Source organism: Barbus barbus (assembly GCF_936440315.1).
Source record: "Barbus barbus genome assembly, chromosome: 49".
In the NCBI taxonomy this organism is placed as follows: Eukaryota; Metazoa; Chordata; class Actinopteri; order Cypriniformes; family Cyprinidae; genus Barbus; species Barbus barbus.
In genome coordinates, this window is record NC_136727.1 from 22,773,905 (window position 1) to 22,790,050 (window position 16,146).

Here is a 16,146-nt window from a genome sequence, read left to right on the forward strand (position 1 = left end):
GAGCCCCAATTTTACCCATTGTTCATAATTAACCAGCACAAATTGAAATTATAACAATTGGTAAATCTGATAAATGACAGAGCAATTCATCACATTAAAAATACTCTTTAATGTTATATTTCAAAATGACAAATATACACAAATTACAAAAATATAACAAATTGCTCAAGAGTACACACTCCAGCTTATGAAATGTGTTTTGTGTTGTAAGTGTTTGTTGCACATTTTGATGCCTTGATAACAGGGGTAGGGGGCTCCCAGACATTTTCACTGTCATAATGGATGACAGTGTTCCGTCCAGAGCCAACCTGTTTCTAGTTTTGGTTTTGTTCAAACCTATCTCCATCAGGACGTGTGTTCGCGCGATGTTGTTGGTTGCCTAGTAACGAACGTACAGTGGCCGAGAATGTTCCGTCAACTTTGTTCGCGCATCTATGTTGCCTACACGTGCTGGCAGCAGGAAACGTCACTTTGGCTGTATCCGAAATCGCCCCCGGTTGGCATTGCCTTTTCAGCGTGAGAAATACACGGTGTGGCGTACAGCGTGTGAACTGGTTGAATTGCGTGTGTCTCACGCCCACATTTCTGGCTTAATATAATTTACATTTATACAACTGTCATTTTTAGGCTATAAATAATCTTTCTTAAAGATAAAAAATATATAATTTTAATTGACATTATAATTGATGAAATACGATTAAATGAACGACAAAGCTCTTGTGAGAAAATATTATTATTTTGATAATTAACTTTTTCAGCCCCCTGCATTCATGAAAAAATTGTCACATTTTTTTGCTTCAGCTTACTTATTTATTAGAGATACGATCTCTATTTTGTTTATAACAAAATATTTACTGCATTTGAAGTTGTCTTTGAAAAAAAAAAATCAAACTGATTCGGCCCTTTAAATTTAAACAGCCGTAAGGCGCGAAAAAGGCGCTCGAAACCAGAAGGATTGTCGGTTGGAGGGAGGACGAATACAACAAACAATCAATCAAGGTAAGATCGATACATTTATATTTTCTTAGCGATTGCTTCGTTATATCCATGTTGTATGAGTTAATGGAATAACTTCTAATTTCGAAGTAACATTATTTTGGCAGTTTATAGCTCTAAGCTAGATCTATTATGGTTATCGAATGCGAAATGAACAAGTATCGATTGAACGGCGCGCCAATACATTTAGATTTGCTCATGTTGCTCCGATCTTGCCAACCTTCAGTCAGTTCTGCACGGTGAAAGTATTTAACTCTTGTCTTATTTTGGCACAACAATGAAAAATGTGTATATAATAGCCTATAGTGTAATTTTTCATTCATGTTTATACATTGGGCATACAGTAATACTGCAGTAACTGCACTAGTTTTATTACTTTGTGACAGCATTTTTCGTTAACTAGCAATAATGCACAAATTACTACATGCTTTTTCTTAAAATAATAGCTTTTATGAGATGATTACAAAGTAACAATAGCCTAATAGATATTATTGAGCAAGTTGGTTCAGGTATTATTACTCTATGTATTTCACATTTTTAGTATACCCTAGTAATTTTAAAATTAGTTTGCCTGCTTTTTTTTTTTTTTTTTTTCATTTAATGTTTTGAGTCAGGATGTTTTTCACCTTAATAACACATGTCAATGTGATTTGCTACAGAAAACTGCTGGTGGGAATAAAATGCTACAGTTTAGAGTTCACTGTCACCATTAAGGTAAGCTGCTGATACATTTCATGTGGTACAAAATAAAAAAGTATCAAGGAATTTTTTTTTTGTTTTGTTCGTTTATATAAGCTACAATTTAAAAGTGTAATTTAAAGTGTAAAACTTAAAACTTTAAAGTGTAATTATTATTTTTAAACAGTTCTTATAAATACATACAGTATGTAATTCCATCCCAAAATTTTTTTTGAGGTGACTCAATCATGATCATGAGGTGACTAAAGATTCCCAGTTCCCAGCCATATTATACAATGATTTATTGCTTGTCTTTGTTGAATAATACAGAAGATAAAGAGCTTAAACAACTAGTATATTAAATCACACTATTAGTAAAAAAAAAAAAAAAGTAAAAAAAATAATTTTTAAATAAAAAACACATTTAGATTATTTTCCAAAATCGTTCGACTAACATTATTACTTGTTTGGCCTCAAACTCTGACCATGATGACATTGTGTCACTACTAAAAGAGATTGAATCTGATCTTAGATTTGTTAGTCTACCTCTACTCCGTGTGTTTCTCTGCACAGACCCTGTGCACCCAGAATGCGATCTTCCCAGATGTCCTTCATCTCCACCCGAAACCGCTTCGCCCCCCTCCGCGAGACGGAACGCGATGCTGTGATCGTCGGAGGCTCCTTCGTCCGGCACGTCCGTGCTACGTCAGCTGAAGGTAGAGTGCACACTAACTGTTTCCCCGGTGCTCGTGTTCTCAATGTTTCTGCGAATGTTTACCCGCGATCCTGAAGGGCAACGAGAACATCGGTGCTGTCGTGCTGCACGCGGGGACAAACGACATCAAGCTGCGGCAGATGGAGACACTGAAGAGGGACTACAGGAGCCTGATCGAGACGGTACGCAGCACATCGCCCGCGGCGACGATCATCGTGTTAGGACTGCTTCCCACGTATCGACAAGGAAACGAAAGGTTCAGTAGACTGTTTGCTTTAAACGAATGGTTATCGTCATGGTGTAAAGAACAGAAACTGCTCTTTGTTAATAATTGGAATCTTTTCTGGGAGCGTCCTAGGCTTTTCCGTGCTGATGACCTGCACCCCAGCAGAGTCGGAGTGGGATCCTGTCGGACAACATCTCCAGGACGCTACGCTCCATCTGACTAGTAAGCCAGCTCTCAAATAACTGCCATGAGGACTTTTGTTCTACCCACTTAAAAGATAGAAGTACTTGCGTTGTCCAATCTATACAGACTGTGTCTGTTCCCCGAATAGCGAGGTCTAAATATAAATTTAATGCAGGATCTAGAAAAAATCTGACCGTGATTAAACCAGAAAAACACAAAATAAACGAACAAAAACTATTTTTAAAGCTTGGGCTCCTAAATATTAGATCACTCGCACCCAAAGCAGTTATTGTAAATGAAATGATCACAGATAATCATTTTGATGTACTCTGCCTGACTCGATAAAACAAAAACAACAAGCAGCCGAAAATGAATAGTGGAATAAAGTCGTCATTTTTGTTTGTTTTTTTGCGCACAAAAAGTATTCTCGTCGCTTGATAAACTTATGGTTGAACTAACATGAACAAACAGTGAATGACTGTAACATTAAAAAAGCTTAATAAATAATGCAGTTCATGTTAGTTAATACTAGTTAATACATTAATTAATGTTAACAATTAAGGCCTTAGAGTTACCAAACAGTTTAATGCACTGGTAGTTCCAGTCCATTTTTTCCCCATTCAGTATTAATGTGCTATTGCTATTAAAACACTATTGTAAAATCAGCATTCAACAGTGTATTTTGTTTTTGTGTGTATCCAATAAAGGCTTGCAAGATTGCCATGATGACGCAGATGGGCCCAGCCAAGGTGGTCAAATTCTTTAATTTTGGATGGCTCCATTTGCCAATGTCTTCTAGTGTGTTTACTTCTGCGTTGTCTGTTTTTTTTTGGATGACCAACTGGAAACATGTTTTGTTTTGTTTTTTGTTTAGTTCTAAGATGCTTTAAGGTGAAAAACATCCTGACTCAAAACATTAAATGAAAAAAAAAAAAGCAGGCAAACTAATTTTAAAATTACTAGGGTATACTAAAAATGTGAAATACATAGAGTAATAATACCTGAACCAACTTGCTCAATAATATCTATTAGGCTATTGTTACTTTGTAATCATCTCATAAAAGCTTTTATTGTAAGAAAAAGCATGTAGTAATTTGTGCATTATTGCTAGTTAACGAAAAATGCTGTCACAAAGTAATAAAACTAGTGCAGTTACTGCAGTATTACTGTATGCCCAATGTATAAACATGAATGAAAAATTACACTATAGGCTATTATATATACATTTTTCATTGTTGTGCCAAAATAAGACAAGAGTTAAATACTTTCACCGTGCAGAACTGACTGAAGGTTGGCAAGATCGGAGCAACATGAGCAAATCTAAATGTATTGGCACGCCGTTCAATAGATACTTGTTCATTTCGCATTCGATAACCATAATAGATCTAGCTTAGAGCTATAAACTGCCAAAATAATGTTACTTCGAAATTAGAAGTTATTCCATTAACTCATACAACATGGATATAACGAAGCAATCGCTAAGAAAATATAAATGTATCGATCTTACCTTGATTGATTGTTTGTTGTATTCGTCCTCCCTCCAACCGACAATCCTTCTGGTTTCGAGCGCCTTTTTCGCGCCTTACGGCTGTTTAAATTTAAAGGGCCGAATCAGTTTGATTTTTTTTTTTCAAAGACAACTTCAAATGCAGTAAATATTTTGTTATAAACAAAATAGAGATCGTATCTCTAATAAATAAGTAAGCTGAAGCAAAAAAATGTGACAATTTTTTCATGAATGCAGGGGGCTGAAAAAGTTAATTATCAAAATAATAATATTTTCTCACAAGAGCTTTGTCGTTCATTTAATCGTATTTCATCAATTATAATGTCAATTAAAATTATATATTTTTTATCTTTAAGAAAGATTATTTATAGCCTAAAAATGACAGTTGTATAAATGTAAATTATATTAAGCCAGAAATGTGGGCGTGAGACACACGCAATTCAACCAGTTCACACGCTGTACGCCACACCGTGTATTTCTCACGCTGAAAAGGCAATGCCAACCGGGGGCGATTTCTGATACAGCCAAAGTGACGTTTCCTGCTGCCAGCACGTATAGGCAACATAGATGCGCGAACAAAGTTGACGGAACATTCTCTGCCACTGTACGTTCGTTACTAGGCAACCAACAACATCGCGCGAACACACGTCCTGATGGAGATAGGTTTGAACAAAACCAAAACTAGAAACAGGTTGGCTCTGGACGGAACACTGTCATCCATTATGACAGTGAAGATGTCTGGGAGCCCCCTACCCCTGTTATCAAGGCATCAAAATGTGCAACAAACACTTACAACACAAAACACATTTCATAAGCTGGAGTGTGTACTCTTGAGCAATTTGTTATATTTTTGTAATTTGTGTATATTTGTCATTTTGAAATATAACATTAAAGAGTATTTTTGATGTGATTAATTGCTCTGTCATTTATCAGATTTACCAATTGTTATAATTTCAATTTGTGCTGGTTAATTATGAACAATGGGTAAAATTGGGGCTCCATTAGGGCTCCTCCCCTAACCGCATCAAGATTTTGATAAAACTTGAGAACCCTGAATGTAATAAAATTAAATGTTTATTTATTTATTTAAAATATGTTTATTTCATTTTTTAAATATTTTTTTAATATATTTTCAATATTTGAATATTTTAATTGGATTATTTTTAAATATTTGAATATTTTAAGGGGGTTTCAAATATTACACTTTGTGGGGTCACTTGAGACACATAGGAACAGTGAATCACAACCTTTTTGACTTCAATGTCTCCTTATAGTCCTATTCTTCACAACAAATCCAGTACATTTGTTATAAAAATAGCCAAATAATAAGAATCTTGATTGACTAATTTGTCATAATTTTAACTCATCTTGAGGCCTCATTGGAAGTTTATCCGTGTCTGCTTTAGAAGTTAGGCCTATATGACACTGCTAGCAAGATAAGCAAGGTTTCACAGAGTAGGCTAACATGTTCCTGGCTCAACATCTTTATTGATCCTGGAACAGCATTCATATCGACCAATTAGAATTGAAGTTTGAAGTTATGCCAAGTTTAGGCTTTCAACCATGCTTCTAGATCAGTGTTATTATCATTTCCCTCTGATTGTAGGGTTAGGGTTAGGACTAATTTTATGGACAGGAATGATGTTCCAAGATCAACAAAAATATGTTGATACAGTACTTGGCAAAATCATTGTGCCCCAAGCTTTGCACAAACAGCAACTAAAGTATCTTCTTGCACATCCCAAAACCATAAAAAACTCTTCATAAGTTTGAACTTAGACACTTGAACTTTTCGAGACACTCTACCTACAAAACATATGTCAGCAATAGCATATATGTTATAGATGTAAGTACATGTAGCCTCACATCCAGCCTAAGGACATGTCCACCAAAGCGTTTTTAGCCAGCCGAAAATGCTAGGCAATCTGCTGAAAACGCCTAGCTGTGGGCGATTGAAAGTGTTTTGGCAGTGCAGCGTTTTTGTTGTTGTTGTTTTTTTTTTTTTTTTTTTGAGACGCTTTGTTGCTATACAGAATATCCGTAGCACAGTTTACTTGTAACTGATTTCGCTGATAATTTGTATAATACTAATAATGTTGTATAGTACGGATGTCATATGGTATAGACACGTATGTTCGGAAACCAGAAATATAATTTTTCCATCTACTCTGCTATTTGATGTTGTTCAGAAATAATGTTGTGACAGTTGGTCGGTGTGGTATTTTTCCCGCCCCTCCTCCATTGTGATTGGACGGTCTGGTAGAAAGTGACAGTGATGAGCGTTTTAACCAAAGTTTAACATTCTTTAACTCTCGCCGATCTATAAAAACCGCTGAGTGTTCAGCGCTTTATAGCCATAAAAATGCATGGCGTTTTAAAAACGCGGCACTCCCATTGAAAACAATTGAGTAAACACACCAGTCGCGTGAAAAAAAACGCATTGGTGGACACGACACACAGCCTAAGTGCCTGCTGCATCTATACCAAAAAATATTGTTAAATGTTGTTAAAAAAAAATTCAAGGCAGTTTCAAAGTCTGTCCTTTTTAAGCTAAATTAGCCATTGTCAGAAGTGTTGCATCTAAGCCAGAAATGGACTTACCACGTAGGTTTACATTTTTGGGGGGCATATTTCGAATGTGGGCCAAGTTAGACTTACACCCTGATTAGCCAATGCTGACTGTGCCGTATATTTTCCAAATGTGGCCCAAATTATTATGAATTATATGGACCATATTTGCCATGCCATATAGGTGGCACTTTCGGCTCACACCTGAGGCAGTGCCACTGTAGCATATCTTTGCCAAAACTGGCCCAAATACATTCTGAGATAACTGTGCCTTTTTACAGCGTTATATGTGGGCCACTTTTGGCTCACATCCAGATGAGCCAGTGGTCACTTAGCCATATCTTTGCCAAACGTGGCCCAGAAGTGTTATAAGATAACTGGGCGACACTTGCAACATTATATGTGGGCCACTTTTGGCTCACATCCAGATGAGCCAGTGGTCACTCAGCCATATCTTTGCCAAACCTGGCCCAGATGTGTTATAAGATAACTGGGCCACATTTTCAATATTATATGTGGGCCACTTTTGGTTCACATCCAGATGAGCCAGTGGTCACTTAGCCATATCTTTGCCAAACCTGGCCCAGATGTGTTATAAGATAACTGGGCGACACTTGCAACATTATATGTGGGCCACTTTTGGCTCACATCCAGATGAGCCAGTGGTCACTCAGCCATATCTTTGCCAAACCTGGCCCAGATGTGTTATAAGATAACTGGGCCACATTTTCAATATTATATGTGGGCCACTTTTGGCTCACATCCAGATGAGCCAGTGGTCACTGAGCCATATCTTTGCCAAACCTGGCCCAGATGTGTTATAAGATAACTGGGCCACATTTTCAATATTATATGTGGGCCACTTTTGGCTCACATCCAGATGAGCCAGTGGTCACTGAGCCATATCTTTGCCAAACCTGGCCCAGATGTGTTATAAGATAACTGGGCCACATTTTCAATATTATATGTGGGCCACTTTTGGCTCACATCCAGATGAGCCAGTGGTCACTTAGCCATAACTTTGCCAAACCTGGCCCAAATGTGTTATAAGATAACTGGGCCACATTTGCAAAATTATATGTGGGCCACTTTTGGCTCACATCCTGATGAGCCAGTGGTCACTCAGCCATATCTTTGCCAAACCTGGCCCAGATATGTTTTGAGATAACTGGGCCAAATTTGCAACATTATATGTGGGCCACTTTTGGCTCACATCCAGATGAGCCAGTGGCCACTGAGCAATATCTTTGCCAAACCTGGCCCAGATGTGTTTTAAGATAACTGGGACACATTTTCAATATTATATGTGGGCCACTTTTGGCTCACATCCTGATGAGCCAGTGGTCACTCAGCCATATCTTTGCCAAACCTGGCCCAGATATGTTTTGAGATAACTGGGCCAAATTTGCAATATTATATGTGGGCCACTTTTGGCTCACATCCAGATGAGCCAGTGGTCACTGAGCCATATCTTTGCCAAACCTGGCCCAAATGTGTGTTAAGATAACTGGGCCACATTTTCAACATTATATGTGGGCCATTTTTGGCTCACATCCAGATGAGCCAGGGGTCACTGAGCCATATATTTGCCAAACCTGTCCCAGATGTGTTATAAGATAACTGGGCCACATTAGCAACATTATATGTGGGCCACTTTTGGCTCACATCCTGATGAGCCAGGGGTCACTGAGCCATATCTTTGCCAAACCTGGCCCAAATGTGTGTTAAGATAACTGGGCCACATTTTCAACATTATATGTGGGCCATTTTTGGCTCACATCCAGATGAGCCAGGGGTCACTGAGCCATATATTTGCCAAACCTGTCCCAGATGTGTTATAAGATAACTGGGCCACATTAGCAACATTATATGTGGGCCACTTTTGGCTCACATCCTGATGAGCCAGTGGCCACTGAGCCATATCTTTGCCAAACCTGGCCCAGATGTGTTTTAAGATAACTGGGCCACATTTTCAATATTATATGTGGGCCACTTTTGGCTCACATCCTGATGAGCCAGTGGTCACTCAGCCATATCTTTGCCAAACCTGGCCCAGATATGTTATAAGATAACTGGGCGACACTTGCAACATTATATGTGGGCCACTTTTGGCTCACATCCAGATGAGCCAGTGGTCACTCAGCCATATCTTTGCCAAACCTGGCCCAGATGTGTTATAAGATAACTGGGCCACATTTTCAATATTATATGTGGGCCACTTTTGGCTCACATCCAGATGAGCCAGTGGTCACTTAGCCATATCTTTGCCAAACCTGGCCCAAATGTGTGTTAAGATAACTGGGCCACATTAGCAACATTATATGTGGGCCACTTTTGGCTCACATCCTGATGAGCCAGGGGTCACTGAGCCATATCTTTGCCAAACCTGGCCCAAATGTGTGTTAAGATAACTGGGCCACATTTTCAATATTATATGTGGGCCACTTTTGGCTCACATCCAGATGAGCCAGTGGTCACTTAGCCATAACTTTGCCAAACCTGGCCCAAATGTGTTATAAGATAACTGGGCCACATTTGCAAAATTATATGTGGGCCACTTTTGGCTCACATCCTGATGAGCCAGTGGTCACTCAGCCATATCTTTGCCAAACCTGGCCCAGATATGTTTTGAGATAACTGGGCCAAATTTGCAACATTATATGTGGGCCACTTTTGGCTCACATCCAGATGAGCCAGTGGCCACTGAGCAATATCTTTGCCAAACCTGGCCCAGATGTGTTTTAAGATAACTGGGACACATTTTCAATATTATATGTGGGCCACTTTTGGCTCACATCCTGATGAGCCAGTGGTCACTCAGCCATATCTTTGCCAAACCTGGCCCAGATATGTTTTGAGATAACTGGGCCAAATTTGCAATATTATATGTGGGCCACTTTTGGCTCACATCCAGATGAGCCAGTGGTCACTGAGCCATATCTTTGCCAAACCTGGCCCAAATGTGTGTTAAGATAACTGGGCCACATTTTCAACATTATATGTGGGCCATTTTTGGCTCACATCCAGATGAGCCAGGGGTCACTGAGCCATATATTTGCCAAACCTGTCCCAGATGTGTTATAAGATAACTGGGCCACATTAGCAACATTATATGTGGGCCACTTTTGGCTCACATCCTGATGAGCCAGGGGTCACTGAGCCATATCTTTGCCAAACCTGGCCCAAATGTGTGTTAAGATAACTGGGCCACATTTTCAACATTATATGTGGGCCATTTTTGGCTCACATCCAGATGAGCCAGGGGTCACTGAGCCATATATTTGCCAAACCTGTCCCAGATGTGTTATAAGATAACTGGGCCACATTAGCAACATTATATGTGGGCCACTTTTGGCTCACATCCTGATGAGCCAGTGGCCACTGAGCCATATCTTTGCCAAACCTGGCCCAGATGTGTTTTAAGATAACTGGGCCACATTTTCAATATTATATGTGGGCCACTTTTGGCTCACATCCTGATGAGCCAGTGGTCACTCAGCCATATCTTTGCCAAACCTGGCCCAGATATGTTATAAGATAACTGGGCGACACTTGCAACATTATATGTGGGCCACTTTTGGCTCACATCCAGATGAGCCAGTGGTCACTCAGCCATATCTTTGCCAAACCTGGCCCAGATGTGTTATAAGATAACTGGGCCACATTTTCAATATTATATGTGGGCCACTTTTGGCTCACATCCAGATGAGCCAGTGGTCACTTAGCCATATCTTTGCCAAACCTGGCCCAAATGTGTGTTAAGATAACTGGGCCACATTAGCAACATTATATGTGGGCCACTTTTGGCTCACATCCTGATGAGCCAGGGGTCACTGAGCCATATCTTTGCCAAACCTGGCCCAAATGTGTGTTAAGATAACTGGGCCACATTTTCAACATTATATGTGGGCCATTTTTGGCTCACATCCAGATGAGCCAGGGGTCACTGAGCCATATATTTGCCAAACCTGTCCCAGATGTGTTATAAGATAACTGGGCCACATTAGCAACATTACATGTGGGCCACTTTTGGCTCACATCCTGATGAGCCAGTGGCCACTGAGCCATATCTTTGCCAAACCTGGCCCAGATGTGTTTTAAGATAACTGGGCCACATTTTCAATATTATATGTGGGCCACTTTTGGCTCACATCCTGATGAGCCAGTGGTCACTCAGCCATATCTTTGCCAAACCTGGCCCAGATATGTTATAAGATAACTGGGCGACACTTGCAACATTATATGTGGGCCACTTTTGGCTCACATCCAGATGAGCCAGTGGTCACTGAGCCATATCTTTGCCAAACCTGGCCCAGATGTGTTATAAGATAACTGGGCCACATTTTCAATATTATATGTGGGCCACTTTTGGCTCACATCCAGATGAGCCAGTGGTCACTTAGCCATAACTTTGCCAAACCTGGCCCAGATGTGTTATAAGATAACTGGGCCACATTTGCAAAATTATATGTGGGCCACTTTTGGCTCACATCCAGATGAGCCAGTGGCCAATGAGCCATATCTTTGCCAAACCTGGCCCAGATGTGTTTTAAGATAACTGGGACACATTTTCAATATTATATGTGGGACACTTTTGGCTCACATCCTGATGAGCCAGTGGTCACTCAGCCATATCTTTGCCAAACCTGGCCCAGATATGTTTTGAGATAACTGGGCCAAATTTGCAATATTATATGTGGGCCACTTTTGGCTCACATCCAGATGAGCCAGTGGTCACTGAGCCATATCTTTGCCAAACCTGGCCCAAATGTGTGTTAAGATAACTGGGCCACATTTTCAACATTATATGTGGGCCATTTTTGGCTCACATCCAGATGAGCCAGGGGTCACTGAGCCATATATTTGCCAAACCTGTCGCAGATGTGTTATAAGATAACTGGGCCACATTAGCAACATTATATGTGGGCCACTTTTGGCTCACATCCTGATGAGCCAGGGGTCACTGAGCCATATCTTTGCCAAACCTGGCCCAAATGTGTGTTAAGATAACTGGGCCACATTTTCAACATTATATGTGGGCCATTTTTGGCTCACATCCAGATGAGCCAGTGGTCACTGTGCCATATCTTTGCCAAACCTGGCCCAGATGTGTTATAAGATAACTGGGCCACATTTGCAACATTATATGTGGGCCACTTTTGGCTCACATCCAGATGAGCCAGTGCCACTGTGCCATATATTTGCCAAACCTGGCAAAGATATGTTTTAAGATAACTGGGCCACATTTGCGACATTATATGTGGGCCACTTTTGGCTCACATCCAGATGAGCCAGTATTCACTGAGCCATATCTTTGCCAAACCTGGCCCAGATATGTTATAAGATAACTGGGCCACATTTTCAGGATTATATGTGGGCCACTTTTGGCTCACATCGAGGTGAGCCAGTGCCACTGTGCCATATCTTTGCCAAACCGGGCCCAGATATGTTTTGAGATAACTGGGCCACATTTTCAGGATTATATGTGGGCCACTTTTGGCTCACATCCAGATCAGCCAGTGCCACTGTGCCATATCTTTGCCCAACCTGGCCCAGATATGTTTTAAGATAATTGGGCCACATTTGCTGAAACATATGTGGGCCATATTTGGTTTACATCCAGATTAGTCATTGTCAATTGTGCCACGTTTTTGCCATAGGTGGCCCACATTTGGTTTGTCATATTTGGGCCATGTTTATTATCTATCATATGGGCCACTTTAGGCTCAGATTCAGATTACACATTGTCATGAGTGCCGCATCTTTGCCTAAAATGGCCCAGATGTGATTTACAGTTTTTGGGCCATATTTGCCATTTTACATTTGGGCCACTTCAGGCTCAGACACATTTGGTGCGGGCCATAAGAAGGCCACCAGTGCCGCATCAATGCCTGAAGTGGCCCACATCCGTCTGCTATCTGGGAAGACATGTTAATGTGATTTGCTACAGAAAACTGCTGGTGGGAATAAAATGCTACAGTTTAGAGTTCACTGTCACCATTAAGGTAAGCTGCTGATACATTTCATGTGGTACAAAATAAAAAAGTATCAAGGAATTTTTTTTTTGTTTTGTTCGTTTATATAAGCTACAATTTAAAAGTGTAATTTAAAGTGTAAAACTTAAAACTTTAAAGTGTAATTATTATTTTTAAACAGTTCTTATAAATACATACAGTATGTAATTCCATCCAAAAAATTTTTTTGAGGTGACTCAATCATGATCATGAGGTGACTAAAGATTCCCAGTTCCCAGCCATATTATACAATGATTTATTGCTTGTCTTTGTTGAATAATACAGAACATAAAGAGCTTAAACAACTAGTATATTAAATCGCATTATTAGTAAAAAAAAAAAAAAGTAAAAAAATTAATTTTTAAATAAAAAACACATTTAGATTATTTTCCAAAATCGTTTGACTAACATTATTACTTGTTCGGCCTCAAACTCTGACCATGATGACATTGTGTCACTACTAAAAGAGATTGAATCTGATCTTAGATTTGTTAGTCTACCTCTACTCCGTGTGTTTCTCTGCACAGACCCTGTGCACCCAGAATGCGATCTTCCCAGATGTCCTTCATCTCCACCCGAAACCGCTTCGCCCCCCTCCGCGAGACGGAACGCGATGCTGTGATCGTCAGAGGCTCCATCGTCCGGCACGTCCGTGCTACGTCAGCTGAAGGTAGAGTGCACACTCACTGTTTCCCCGGTGCTCGTGTTCTCAATGTTTCTGCGAATGTTTACCCGCGATCCTGAAGGGCAACGAGAACATCGGTGCTGTCGTGCTGCACGCGGGGGCCAAACGACATCAAGCTGCGGCAGATGGAGACACTGAAGAGGGACTACAGGAGCCTGATCGAGACGGTACGCAGCACATCGCCCGCGGCGACGATCATCGTGTTAGGACTGCTTCCCACGTATCGACAAGGAAACGAAAGGTTCAGTAGACTGTTTGCTTTAAACGAATGGTTATCGTCATGGTGTAAAGAACAGAAACTGCTCTTTGTTAATAATTGGAATCTTTTCTGGGAGCGTCCTAGGCTTTTTCGTGCTGATGGCCTGCACCCCAGCAGAGTCGGAGCGGAACTCCTGTCGGACAACATCTCCAGGACGCTACGCTCCATCTGACTAGTAAGACAATTCTCAAATAACTGCCATGATGACTTTTGTTCTACCCACTTAAAAGATAGAAGTAATTGCGTTGTCCAATCTATACAGACTGTGTCTGTTCCCCGAATAGCGAGGTCTAAATATAAATTTAATGCAGGATCTAGAAAAAATCTGACCGTGATTAAACCAGAAAAACGAACAAAAACTATTTTTAAAGCTTGGGCTCCTAAATATTAGATCACTCGCACCCAAAGCAGTTATTGTAAATGAAATGATCACAGATAATCATTTTGATGTACTCTGCCTGACTCGATAAAACAAAAACAACAAGCAGCCGAAAATGAATAGTGGAATAAAGTCGTTATTTTTGTTTGTTTTTTTGCGCACAAAAAGTATTCTCGTCGCTTGATAAACTTATGGTTGAACTAACATGAACAAACAGTGAATGACTGTAACATTAAAAAAGCTTAATAAATAATGCAGTTCATGTTAGTTAATACTAGTTAATACATTAATTAATGTTAACAATTAAGGCCTTAGAGTTACCAAACAGTTTAATGCACTGGTAGTTCCAGTCGATTTTTTCCCCATTCAGTATTAATGTGCTATTGCTATTAAAACACTATTGTAAAATCAGCATTCAACAGTGTATTTTGTTTTTGTGTGTATCCAATAAAGGCTTGCAAGATTGCCATGATGACGCAGATGGGCCCAGCCAAGGTGGTCAAATTCTTTAATTTTGGATGGCTCCATTTGCCAATGTCTTCTAGTGTGTTTACTTCTGCGTTGTCTGTTTTTTTTTGGATGACCAACTGGAAACATGTTTTGTTTTGTTTTTTGTTTAGTTCTAAGATGCTTTATATGCACATATTTTGTGTTTTTATTATTATTGCTATTTTTTTTAGATTGCTTTCCAGTTTTGAAAATGGAAACTTGCACTTGGTTGTTCTTTGACAATATTAATAAATAATGCAAATGTTTTCAGAAACGTGTTTAAATCATCTGTTGTAACTTCTCTTAACATAAAAAGTGGGCATTTTTAAATTTCTCTTTAGTTTATATCTCTTAGTGTCAATGATATGGCACAGCATGCACACACAAAAACACACAGTTATGGTTTATTTATGTAATTCTTGGCTAACATGTGGCTGAACAACTGGCCTACTTGTGGAGCAGATCTGGCAAACAGGAGTGCATTGCAAAAGTGCCACCATTCCATGCTGCATGAGGAATGTTGGGAAAGACCAGGGTTTGTATAAAAATCAACTGTGGCCAGGTGTGGTTTATTTGGTTTGTTGTTGGGTTACATGTGGCATTGCTATGGCTTAATTGTGGCCCAAATCTGGCAAACAGGAGTGGACTGCCTTAAGTGCCATAATGTTCATCTGGCCCACATACCGCGTGGAATGATGGCACTTGGGCGGTCCGCTCCTGTTTGCCAGATTTGGGCCACAATTAGGCCAAAGCAATGCCGCATGTCAGCCATAAACAAAACAAATGAAGCAGAACTGGCCCACATCTGGCCCAGACACCAAAATTGCTGTGGCCCAGATCCGGCCCACACTTTACGTTTTCATCTGGCCCACATACCGCGTGGAATGATGGCACTTGGGCAGTCCGCTCCTGTTTGCCAGATTTGGGCCACAATTAGGCCAAAGCAATGCCGCATGTCAGCCATAAACAAAACAAATGAAGCAGAACTGGCCCACATCTGGCCCAGACACCAAAATTGCTGTGGCCCAGATCCGGCCCACACTTTACGTTTTCATCTGGCCCACATACCGCGTGGAATGATGGCACTTGGGCGGTCCGCTCCTGTTTGCCAGATTTGGGCCACAATTAGGCCAAAGCAATGCATCTTAAAATGCTTTCAATTACTAATTTTTGCAGTTGTTCTGATGCTCCATGCTATGCTTTGCTTCTCGTTTTGCTGCTGGTGTGCTTGGCCCCGTCATTGCTGCTTGCAGCTATATTTAGGGGCCAAGCACCGAAGGTGCGTAGGCACCTACTGTGTTTGTTGGTGTTATTATTAGGGGCCAAGCACCGAAGGTGCGTAGGCATCTATTGTGTTTGTTAGTGTTATTATTCTTTTGCTTCTTCTTCTTCTTCTTCTTCCGCCGCGATTCAATGGCAGCCCATAGAACCAATTGCGGGAAAGTTG

The 16,146-nt window shown here is 40.3% G+C and overlaps 1 long non-coding RNA gene across 1 annotated transcript; it reads left to right on the forward strand.

Moving 5' to 3' along the window:
• The first annotated feature begins 951 nt into the window (after nucleotides 1-951).
• Nucleotides 952-14,970, forward strand: LOC306867346. Its single transcript, XR_013784008.1, has 8 exons — nucleotides 952-999; nucleotides 1,656-1,710; nucleotides 2,248-2,390; nucleotides 2,467-2,837; nucleotides 3,506-3,547; nucleotides 13,415-13,557; nucleotides 13,634-14,006; nucleotides 14,664-14,970. It is a non-coding gene; the product is annotated as an uncharacterized lncRNA (long non-coding RNA).
• The last annotated feature ends 1,176 nt before the right edge of the window (nucleotides 14,971-16,146 follow it).